This window comes from Triticum aestivum, chromosome 7B, assembly GCF_018294505.1.
Source record: "Triticum aestivum cultivar Chinese Spring chromosome 7B, IWGSC CS RefSeq v2.1, whole genome shotgun sequence".
In the NCBI taxonomy this organism is placed as follows: Eukaryota; Viridiplantae; Streptophyta; class Magnoliopsida; order Poales; family Poaceae; genus Triticum; species Triticum aestivum.
This window is the reverse complement of record NC_057813.1, coordinates 146,324,261-146,336,497: the sequence shown is the minus strand read 5'-3', so window position 1 is coordinate 146,336,497 and position 12,237 is coordinate 146,324,261.

Genomic DNA, 12,237 nt, shown 5'->3' with positions numbered 1-12,237 from the left:
ATGACGCGCTCCTCGGAGGAGGCGTGGGTCCCCGACGATGATTGTCACGGTCGAGTGGAAGATCATATTGCCCACGGCCTTCACGCCACGGAGGCGATCTCGGGTTGTGGGCCGACTGGACCGTGTCCGCTGCAACGAATCTGCTATGAATCCTATTCCGCGACTGAGATACTGTTGTATTCTGCTCTCCTGCTGTCCTGAGCAAGGCTCGGATCTGCATCAGCCCTCTGCCAGCTTCCGACTGGGAAGGTTGGATCGACTCTGCTATCCGGGCTGCAGCTGTGAGATTCTGAATTGGAGTGCAGTATACCTTAGGTGGGGGCGGGAAAAGCTGTCGTCGACTGGATTCATGGATCCGTTCCTGGGCGCGCTCGTCGAGAGCACGCTGAAGATTGTCCAGTCGAGTGCACTCAGCCAAGTTGGCTAGGCGCGCCTCCTCCAAGGCCCGAGCTTCGGGGGTTTCTCCAACGATGGGCGTATGGAGTGCATCCATGTTGCGGCGATGAAGGTCTTCCCTCTGCTGCGAAGAGAGGGGCTCGGGTCGGTACTCCTCATGGACGTGTGATGATTACCGCCTCCGTCTCCATAGCCCTCGCGACGGAACCCAGGAGGGCTGTGAGGGCCATCGACCATCAGAACTTCGGCCGCAGGATCGCTGCTATCACACTCGGATGCAGTCTCTGCGGAGCCAGTCGACAGATCGAACAGGCCGTGGAGGGTTTTGTTGGGCTCGATTGCCGCGACTTGATGGGTGGTCGAGCGTCGAGCCACCATGTGTTTCACCCAGCGCTGAAGTCGCGATCGACCGGATCGCTTACAGCGGTGAACAGCGGGGAGAGAAGACATCGTCGGAGCCGACTGATACTGAGTCGACGACTGCCGGAGAAGGACGCCGCGAACGCATGCGTGAAAGTGCGGCGCCCCTCGGACGGGGAGTGCCTCGACGTTGAGCGGGGCTTCCTGAAGCCACGCCGAGTCATCGACGATGAAAACGAGCGCGTCGAGACGGATCTCGCGGCCCTGAATCATCTCACCGCCGGAAACCATGATGATGGTCGGAAAAACTTGCAACTTCACCGATAAGTCACTAAGACACCTGCCCCAAGGTGGGCGCCAACTGTCATGGTTCTAAGTCTGACAGTAGAAAGGGGGGTAGGTATGGAGAGGCAAGATCTTAGCTACGATGAAGGTGTACACATGATGTTTACGAGTTCAGGCCCTTCTCGGAGGAAGTAACAGCCCTACGTCTTGGTGCCTAGAGGCGGTCGATTGGATTATATGTGTTGGATTACAGAGGGTGCGAACCCTTGTGCCAGAGGAGGGGGGTGGCTTATATAGAGTGCGCCAGGACCCCAGCCCAACTCCATTACAAGGGAACTAATGTACATAAAGTAGAGGCGTTACTGGTAACGCCAGCATTAAGTACTCTTAATGCCCATGAAGACTAAGGAATAAATATCTGGCCGTTGTGTGCTCTCCTGACTACTGGTCTTTGATATGGTCGAGTGATCTTCCTTGAGGTCGAGTGGTGATAAGTGACCACCGTCGAGTGATGTGACTGTCGAGTGGATTACACTCGACATATGAGACTGGTGCTCTTTTGTTAACTCTTGGTCTTTTCATCTTCCAGGGTAGTGACCTTGGGTAGGACGTATAGGTCGAGCCTATGACCCTACCGCAGGTCTGTATCCTTGTCAACGAGCTCAGACGAAGATGAAGCCCCATTGCCCCAACCTGGGGACATGCACGTTGAATTTAAGAAGTCGAGTCTCCCCAACAAAGAAAAGAAGCCTAAGATCCAGTTTATCCCCTTTCGTCTTTTTGCAGGAAAACAAGCAAGAATGCAAAAAGATATTGGAACTTGAGCGGGAGATCAGTGAATTGAAGGATGAGAACTCCATCCTCAAGCGTAAGCTAAGGAAGAAAGACAAACCCTGTGCTTCATCACCACCACCTCCTCCTTCATCACCAAAGGAAAATTTAGTATCGGGCATGGGCACTCCCCCTGGCTTTTTCGCCAAGCTTGGGGGAGGTGCTCCGGTATCGTATCACCTGCACTATCTTTGCTTTTACTTTTCTTAGTTCGATCCATAGTTATCTTTTGCTTTAGATGAATAAAAGTTTAGTTCGTCCTTTCTTTTCGAGAGTTTGCTTAGTGATCTATCTTTGTAGTTGTGTGCTAGATATATAATAAAGTTTAGTTTGAGTTTTGCTTTCTTTACTTTCATGTTTCAATAAAAAGAAAGGAAATAAATGAAAAAGATCATATGCTAATCTTATGGTGAGTCATGACACCACATAAGGAAAAGTATAAGTAGAAAATTTTGTTGTAGATTGACAAACATAGCATTGGTCAGTGATGCAATTCATGAAAGAGTTATTAAGGGGAGAGAAGATTCACATGCAAATACACTATCTTGGAAATCTTTTGTGATTGTGAGCCCCCATCAAAATATTATATGCCAAAATTGTTGACGTTGGGCAAGGAAGACAACGTAATGATTCATGTTTGTTCATATTCACATAGAAGTTATATTGTCATAGATCCTTCAACATGTGGTGCTTGCCCCTATCTTTGCTAGCCAAAAATTCCGCACCAAGTAGAGATACTACTTGTGCATCCAAAAAACCTTAAACCCAAATCTTGTTTTGAGAGTCCACCATACCTACCTATGGATTGAGTAAGATCCTTCAAGTAAGTTGTCATCGGTGCAACAAGGCAATAAAAATTGCTTCTAAAAGTGTTAGATCATTTAGGGTAAGAGAAAATTAAGCGTTGTACGAACTTGTGATGGCGAAGAATAAAAGCGACAGACTGCATAATAAATGTTGTCATCATAAGGGGCAATATAACATGACGTTCTCTTGCACTAAGGGATTGAGCATACAACCAAAAAGCGCATGGCAACCTCTGCTTCCCTCTGCGAAGGGCCTATCTTTTACTTTTATGTATTTACTTTCATGCAAGAGTCAAAGTTCTTCTCTCTATTCCTTTTTATTTTCTCTTTTGGCAAGCATCATGTGGTGAGGAAAGATCTGGGCACATATATCCAGTTGAATATGGGCAGCATGAGTTATTATGGTTGACATCACCCTTGAGGTGAACACGTTGGGAGGCAAAACTATAAGCCCCTATCTTTCTATGTGTCCGGTTGAAACGTTTTGCTCATGTCTATGCGGTGAGTGTTAGCAATCATAGAAGACTATATGATGGTTGAGTATGTGGGCTTGCCAAAAAGGCTCTGATACACGACCCTTCCTGAAAAGATGATGAATTGTAGTTGCAAAGTTGACTGAGAACATAGTTTGTTGGTTTTCAGTGGAGTTTATACTTTATACTTCGATGTTGTGATGAATTGTTACTTCTTCATGAGAAGGCTAAAAGTTCTATGATAAAAAGTTTTATGTTAAAGTTTGTTACTGTCATAATAAGTTACATGATGCTTCTATGTCATTATTTTGTTTTTATCGACACCTCTCTCTCTAAGCATGTGGACATGTTTTTCGATTTCGGTTTTCGCTTGAGGACAACCGAGGTCTAAGCTTGGGGGAGTTGATATGTCCATTTTGCATCATGTTTACCTACTGTTATTTATGTTGTTATTGCATAATAATGTTTTTTGGAGTAATTCTAATGCCTTTTCTCTCATAATATGCAAGGTACACACAAAGGGGGAGAATTCCGGCAGCTGGAAACCTGGACCTGAAAAAGCTACGTCGGGCTACCTATTTTGCACAACTCCAAATGAGTTGAAACTCCACGAGGATTTTTTATGGAATAAATGAGAATTATTGGAGCAAATAAGTACCAGAGGGGGCCCACCAGGTGGGCACAGCCCACCTGGGCGCGCCAGGGATCCCAGGCGCAACCTAGTGGGTTGTGCTCCCCTCGGCCCACCTCCGGTGCCCTTCTTTTTGGTACATAAGTCATTTTGACCTAGAAAAAAATAAGGAGAGGACTTTTGGGACGAAGCGCCGCCGTCTCGAGGCGGAACTTGGGCAGGAGCACTTTTGCCCTCCAACGGAGCGATTCCGCCGGGGGAACTTTCCTCCCAGAGGGGGAAATCATCGTCGTCATCATCACCAACAACTCTCCCATCTAGGGGAGGGCAATGTCCATCAACATCTTCAACAACACCATCTCCTCTCAAACCCTAGTTCATTTCTTGTGCTCAATCTTTGTACTGAAACTATAGATTGATGCTTGTGGGTGACTAGTAGTGTTGATTACATCTTGTAGTTGATTACTATATGATTTATTTGGTGGAAGATTATATGTTCAAATCCATTATGCTATTTAATACCCCTCTGATCTTGAGCATGATTATCATTTGTGAGTAGTTATTTTTGTTCTTGAGGTCAGGGGAGAAATCATGTTGCAAGTAATCATGTGAACATGATATGTGTTCGATATTTTTGATGATATGTATGTTGTGATTCCCTTAGTGGTGTCATGTGAACGTCGACTAGATGACACTTCACCATATTTGGGCCTGGAATGCATTGTGGAGTAGTTATTAAATGATGGGTTGCGAGAGTGGCAGAAGCTTAAACCCCAGTTTTATGCGCTATTCCGCAAGGGACCATTTGGATCCAAAAGTTTAATGCCATGGTTATAATTTATTCTTAATACTTTTCTCGTAGTTGTAGATGCTTGCGAGGGGGTTAATCATAAGTAGGAGGCTTGTTCAGGTAAAAAACAGCACCTAAGCACCGGTCCACCCACATGCCAAATTATCGAAGTAGCGAACACAAATCGAACCAACATGATGAAAGTGACTAGATGAATTTCCCGTGTACCCTCAAGAACACTTTGCTTATCAGAAGAGACCATTTTGGCCTATCCTTTGCCTCAAAAGGATTGGCTACCTTGCTGCACTTTTGTTACTACTACCGTTACTTGCTCGTAACAAATTATCTTGCTATCAAACTACTCTGTTACTTACAATTTTAGCACTTGCAGACATTACCTTGCTGAAAACCACTTGTCATTTCCTTTTGCTCCTCATTGGGTTCGACACTCTTACTTATTGAAAAGGCTACAATTGATCCCATATACTTGTGGCTCATCACGCCGCCATTTCTTGCCTCCTCTCCTCTGCTTCCGAATCGGTTGCCTTCTTAGCCTTGCCTTGCCCCTTTTTGGGTGCCATAATGGCTGCCGAGGAAGTGTATTTTGAGGAAGAATTAAGGAATGGCGTGGTGGAGCGACGGCAAAAGGGCAGAATTCTTGCGCAAGGAAGAAGATGAAGGAGGTGGTGCTAGATTGGAAGCGAAAGGGGGTAAATGAGCAGCGCCTGTCGCAGTTTGCTTTTTATGGAGAAGGCGCGGAGGCTGGCTTTTTCCGTCCTATATGGCTGTGCTTTTCAGGCGCACTACCCCTAGCAGCCATTTCGTTCCACCTCTCCCATATTCCGCATTTAATGTGCATCGTGGGGCATGGTAAAAGAGAAGATGTGCACTGTTTGGGCCTATCCCAATGATGCGTCGCATGTGTTTACGGCCCACGCCCGGGGGCTCCTGTCGGTGTACAAAAATAGGGGTCCTTTAGTACTCCAGACTTGTGCACAAGCAGTTGCAGCCCTCTGGATGGCAAGGGCTTCTCGGAGGATAGCCCAACCCAAGTATCAACACTTGGGCACCAAGACCATGAAGAAGACCTCCAGGCAGGTGATCAAGAAGTATTAAGTTAGTACTGAAGATCAAGACTTCAGTTGCTGGTAAGCTTCGCATCGGCAAGCCAGGACCCGACAAGCTCCTTGCCGGAAAGTGCTCCCTCTCGCCCTTCGGCCGCTCCACCTCATCGACCAGCTGATGGCTGTCAAGATTAGGTGTCGAGCGGGCAGGCGGCCCGAGGGAAGTTAACAAGACATGTGTCAGCACATCAGATGCAGATCAACTTTATTGACACTCGTCTAGTGGATGTGTCAAGAAGATATGCTCATCCACGTCGACGACACAGAAGGAGGGACTCTTTTTGCCAAAGGATGGCCACTAGCTCATGGTGCATTAAATGCCATTGTCCTAGTCCAGCAGGATTAGGTTGGATATCATCAAGACCACTATTCACATACATGTAATGACCATGTTGCCACTGCGGTGACCCATTTTTGTCTATAAAAGTAGGCCCATGGCTACCTTGGCACGAGTTGACACCCTACTCACGCTTACACAGTAGCTGCACCTTGCTCATGTTTTTCTGGCAAGTTGCGCTTGTAACTTGAGCCCCAAGTCAAACCACCCAAACACAGGAGTGGGTTTTACGCCTCCACGGCGGCCCGAACCTGAGAAAATCTCGCGCATATACTAGATTTGCTCTCTGTGCTCGCCGACTACCCAACCGAACTACAAAGGGATCCTTGCCGGTCCCACAAATTGTCGTACTCCGATAGCCCTGCGCGGAAATGATCCTCGAATCCATGGCTCTCCTCGGATACATTAGGGATCTTCCGGAAGAACGCAAGCATGGAAATGTTAAGGTGTTCCTCGGATGCCCGACGCATGAAACTCATCCATAATAGATGAAGATTTATTGAACCAGCTTGGATGTTGAAGACGAGGTACAACTTAGAAGTACCGAGGAACATCCTTGACTGAAAGACTGGTTCAGGGCTACTGATGCTGTCCTAGACTAGGGGGTGTTGACCACGTCGGCTCTCGACCATATGGGCCGAGCCGAGGACCCCTAGGATGATCAAATCGGTGGGCCACGTTCTTAGGGCCCAAGAGTGTCAAGGTGGATATCTTCCGAAGATTTGGCGTGTACTTCAAGACTTAGAGGTCGTCTTCGGCATGATTACCCTTAGATGTAACCCACCTATGTAAACCCTAGGTATCCCCGATATCTATATAAACCAAGGGGTTAGACCCGTAGACGACAAATCTTATACACACAAGTTCTCGTGGTAGATAACATGTAACTTGTACTTCCTCCAAATCAATACAATCAAAGCAGGATGTAAATCATGCAGCCTAAGGGCACCTCCAGCCGCGCCCCCAGGAAGGCCTCCCCAGGCGATTTTTTCGCGCCGGCGCCGAAAAAACGGCCCAGTCGCGCCCCCAGGAGCCCGATTTTCGCCGGCTTGGGCCAAAAACAGCGCCGGCGGACCCAGCCCGAACCCGGCGCGCTGGGGGGCGCCCGGGGGCGCTGGGGCGAGCTGTTTTGGCGTGAAAAAGACGCGGGCCAGCCGCGTCAGCGACTCGGCGCCTCGTCTTCCCCCAACGGCCTCGGTTCCCGCGGGGAATCAATGGCAAGGGTGCCTCCGGTCAGCCTTGCCATTGATTCCTCACGGGACGGCGCGCCGACGCCTCCCCTCCCTCGCGCGCGTACACATGGGCGCGGCCCGGCTATAAAAGCCGGCGCCCTCCACTCGCCTGTGCCCACACCAGCCCCGCCCCTCGCCGCCGTCCAGCCCCTCCCTCTCCCTGCCTCTCCCGAGCACCGCCGCCCAGCCCCTCCCTCTACCTCTCAAGAGCCCGCCCAACCCCGCCGTCGCCATGGCAGAACGCTTCCCCGGAGACGAGGCGGCCGCCAACGGCTTCAGCCGCCGTCCGCTCCGCGAACAGGAGTCCTGGCTCCTGTTCCAGGCGAACATCCCGGCGCCGCCGGACATGCGCGCCGGGCCGACGGGGTGGAGACTCAGCGCCGGGGGAGTGCCCATTCCCCCGTTGCCCGACGCCGTGGCGAAGCCGAAGTACTTCGCCGAGGAGGTCGAGATCGTGCGCGCGTCCCTCACCGACGCCCAACTCTCCCTCCCCCAGTACGCCGCCGACAACCACGCGGCCTGGGTGGCGTATTTCGAGCGCCGCCAGCAGCAGCGATTGGCGTCCACCAACGGCGCGCCGGTGGTCGGCGGCCGGCAGAAAAGCGAGGGGCGCCACCTCTGGTGGGGCGTCCCCGGCCGCACACTCGAGGGCGTGCTCACGTACCTCGAGGGCGGCAACGACCCGCCGTTGGCGTACCCCCGGCTGTCAGGACCCCGACTCGATGTCACATCGATCTAGCCTGTAGCACCTCATATCACTTTGCGGCCTCACGCACGGTATCCCCACGGGTGTCGCCTTACCTTTGCCCGGGACCGTTTGCGCCTTTTGGCTCACGTATATGATAGTGTCGCTAGCATCCATATGATAAGGAGCCCGGGCTGACATGACTAGTCGTAAACCCAAAGTGGCACAGACTTACAGGGACAGGCATCCATGACCCAACATCGAACGTGTCGGTCATCAGCGAGTGAATCCAGGCTGTAGCACTGGGCTAGCAGGACTCCGGTGAACCGGGCTGTAGCGGGCTAACAGGACTCCGGTATTCATCGCGTGACATTTCCCCGAAGGGACAGACACAGGAACGAAGAAGGACACATGCCGGCCAGCCTAAGTGTTTCGGAGCAGTAGCAAGCTACCATGGCTCAGTGGAAACACTAGGAGACATTTCCCGGTAAGAGAGGCTACTAAAGATAAACAACTAGATGGTCAGATCCCACACATACCAAGCATTTCAATAACATACACACAATATGCTCGATATGTGCAAATACAACATGGCATCACAAACATGACTCTACAAATCAAGTATTTATTCAATAGGCTCCGAGGAGCGAGATATTACAAACATGGGTCTCATGACCCAACACTCAGAGCATACAAGTCAAAGCACAGGCGGAAGCTATCATGTCTGGGTACAGACATCTATAAATGGAAAAGGCTGAGAAGCCTGACTATCTACCAGATCCTGCCGAGGGCACAAGATCGTAGCTGAGGTAACAAGCTAAACGTCGAAGTCCAAGCGGAACTACTAGTGAGACTGAAGTCTCTCTGCAAAAACATAAAATAGGCAAACGTGAGTACAAATGTACCCAGCAAGACTTACATCAGAACTAACTACATATGCATCATTATCAACAAAGGGGTGGTGGGGTTTAACTGCAGCAAGCCAGCTTTGACTCGGTGGCTATCCTAACTACGACTGCAAGCGACTCTTTTGAGGTGGCGCACACGAGTCCACATATTCACCATATCAATACACCACTATGGATCCGCTCCCGTCTCCCTACGAGAACGCCATCCATAGCACTCACGCTTATCTTGCGTATTTTAGAGTATCCACTTTCACTTGTCTATGAACTGATATAAGGGGTCCACGTTTCCATATCCGAGGAATCCGGCTATTCGAATAGATAATGATAACCCTGCAGGGGTGTACTTCTTCACACACGCTCTCGCCACTTACCGCCATGTACACGTCATGTACCTCGGCAACCTTCAAGCAGAAGCCGGGCGAGGGAGTCGGCCACGACCTGACTAACCGAACAAGTCTCTAGTCCAGGTTTATCGCCTATTCGGGTTCCATCCGCAAGGAGATCCGGCCGGGGTGTCGCTCACGGCCCCAAACGATGTGTGCAGGGTTCCCAAGCCCACCAACCGGGTGCCACTTGGTACACCGTGCCACTGTGCCTAGTCTGTCCCAAGCCCACCTGTACCGGGTGCCACTTGGTAGACTACTAACACTACCTACAAACACCAGAAACTAGTTGCAACTCCTGGACAGAGATCATGTTGATTAATAAGTCGAGAGGGGTCGAGTTACCGGAACCCAATGTGTGGTAGTAGCTGTTCATGGATCACAAACACAGAACTCAGTTCCTGAGGACGGCTGCAATGAGACAACCCACCATGTACTCCTACATGGCCTCTCACCGCTACCTTTACCAAATCGTGTTCACACACTTAGCTCACACACAGTAGGACATGTTCACACGCCTCTGATTCATCCCCGATGAATCAGACCTGACTCGACTCTAAGCAGTAGCAGGCATGACAATCAAGCATGAATGAGTAGGCACATCAGGGCTCAAACAACTCCTACTCATGCTAGTGGGTTTCATCTATTTACTGTGGCAATGACAGATCATGCAAAGGATAAAGGGGTTCAGCTACCGCAGCAAGTAACAAATATATCGTTGTTGTCCTAATGCAGTAAAAGAGAGCAGGAGCAAGAGAGTGGGATTGTATCGGAATGAACAAGGGGGTTTTGCTTGCCTGGCACTTCTGAAGATAACATTGAGTCTCCATCAGTGTCAACGATCACATCATCGATACAACGTCTATCGAGGGGGAACAACACCGGCAAATAGAAGGAAACACAATCAATGCAATGCACAATATGATGCATGCTATGACATGGCAACATGCTGGTGTTTTGAGCTAATGCAACTAGCAACAAGTTAAATGGGGTTGGTTTGAATACAAGATTCAAATTTAAACTCCATATGTGATTATTCAAATGCCATTTACTTCATTTGCCCTAAACAGTAGTGATAAGTTGTTCTAACATGCATGAAAATGGTACAGATGGATTCCTTGAATTTTTCTGATAATTTTTCATATATAAATTATTTAATTTGGAGTTACGGTTGAATTTCTATGATTTATTGAAGTTTTAGCTATTTTCTGGAATTTCCTGATTATTTTTAAATCCAGAAAATACTTATTGCGTCAGCCCCACGTCACAGTGACGTCAGCAGGGTCAACTGGGCTGGCTCGGGTCAAACCTGACGTGTGGGGTCCACACGTTAGTGACTAACTAACTAACCTAATTTTAATTAGAGCCTGGGCCCGCATGTCAGTGTCAGCAGGGGGGGTAATTAGTTAAAATAAACTAAACTAATTAACAGGGGGGCTGGCCCCACCTGTCATCGACCCAGGGGGGGGGTCAAACCCCTGGTCAACTCAGTCGAACCTGCCGGCGACTAACCGCCGGCGAGGTCCGAGACGGCGGCGATGCGCGGAATCGCAGCACAGGCCACGGTTCGAGGCGCGGATGGCACCGTTGGAACCCCGAGCCTCGTCCGCGTCGTTTGGAGCTAGTGGGGTCGCCGGAGACGACCCAGATCGACGGCGGCGTCCGCTTCCGCGGCGGCCGGAGTTCGGGCGCGATCGGGGGCGATGCTACGACGCACTAAAAAAGAAAACGAAGAGTGCTACGTGCTCCTGGGGGTTCACCGAGCACGGTGACGTGCTCAGGCGCGGGCTGCGGTGGCCCTGGCCACGGCGGCGCCATGGCCGGCGGAGCCGAGCTCTCGGCTGTGATGGCCAACGGGGTTTGGGGGCAGCTTGAGCAACGTGACTAGGGGGAGGAGAAAGAGGGGCTCACGGGGAGTTGGCCGGTGCAGACGACGGGGCCGGGGAGGCGTCGAAGCGAGCGGGACGGCGAGGCCGATCTCCGGCGGCCGGGGGGGGGGAAGCGTCGGGGCGGCACTTCGGGCTCTTCCGGTCACGTGGCTCGGTGAGGGGGTTGGCGACGAGGTGCAGGAGCTCGGGAGCACGTCGGAGAGGAGAGGGGGTGGCCGTGGTCATGGCTACGGCGAGCGGCGCTCTCAGGTGCGTTCGGTGACGAGAGGGAGGGAGCGCAGAGGAGGAGGAGGGGGTCCAGAGAGAGAGAGGCGGTCGAGGGGGTCGAGGGCGTCTCCGTGGCGTCGCGAGGGAGTCGGGGAGGCTGCCACGGCGAAGCAGGAGGTGGAGGCCTCCGCGTGCGCGCGTGCGTGCGGTGTCCGTCCTCCTGGCAGGGAGGAAGACGACAGGGATGGCTGCGGTGGTGGGCTGGGCTGCTACAGTGGAAGGCCAGGTAAGTGGGCTGCCAGGTGAGCGCCAGGTAGTCCTTCTCTCTCTTTCTATTTCTGCTCTGTTTTATTTTTTTCCCTTCTGTTTTGTTTTATTTAATTTATTTTGCCACTGTTTTGAATTTTAAAAATAATTCAAACAATGCCAAAAACTCCTCTGAATATTTTATAATGCTAGATGGACTTTTCCAAAAGCTTATAAAATATTTCAGGGGTATTTAAATTATATTCTAATTATATGAATATAATTCAAATTCAAATAGCTAATGATCTAAATTCAAAGTCCCAAAAATAAATCCTTAAAAATGTTCAATATTTTGGTTGGGACCAGAACCCTTACCAAAAATTATCAAACATTTAAGAAGAGCCTTTTGGAGCAATGAATGAGATTTCTAGGGTTTTTGCCCCTCTTTTATTTAGGGTTTTGAGGCTTCCAATATTTCTCAATTCAAGTTTCAAAAATATAGACATGATGCACACATGAAGCTAACCTAGAGCAATGCCAGAAGCTAGGGATGTGACACCGGCGCAGCACCGACGCGTCGGGCCATGGGCGCCAAGGAGGTTCGGGTCCTCCTCCTCCTCTTCCTCCTCCCGATCCGCATCGCACTCCTCCGGC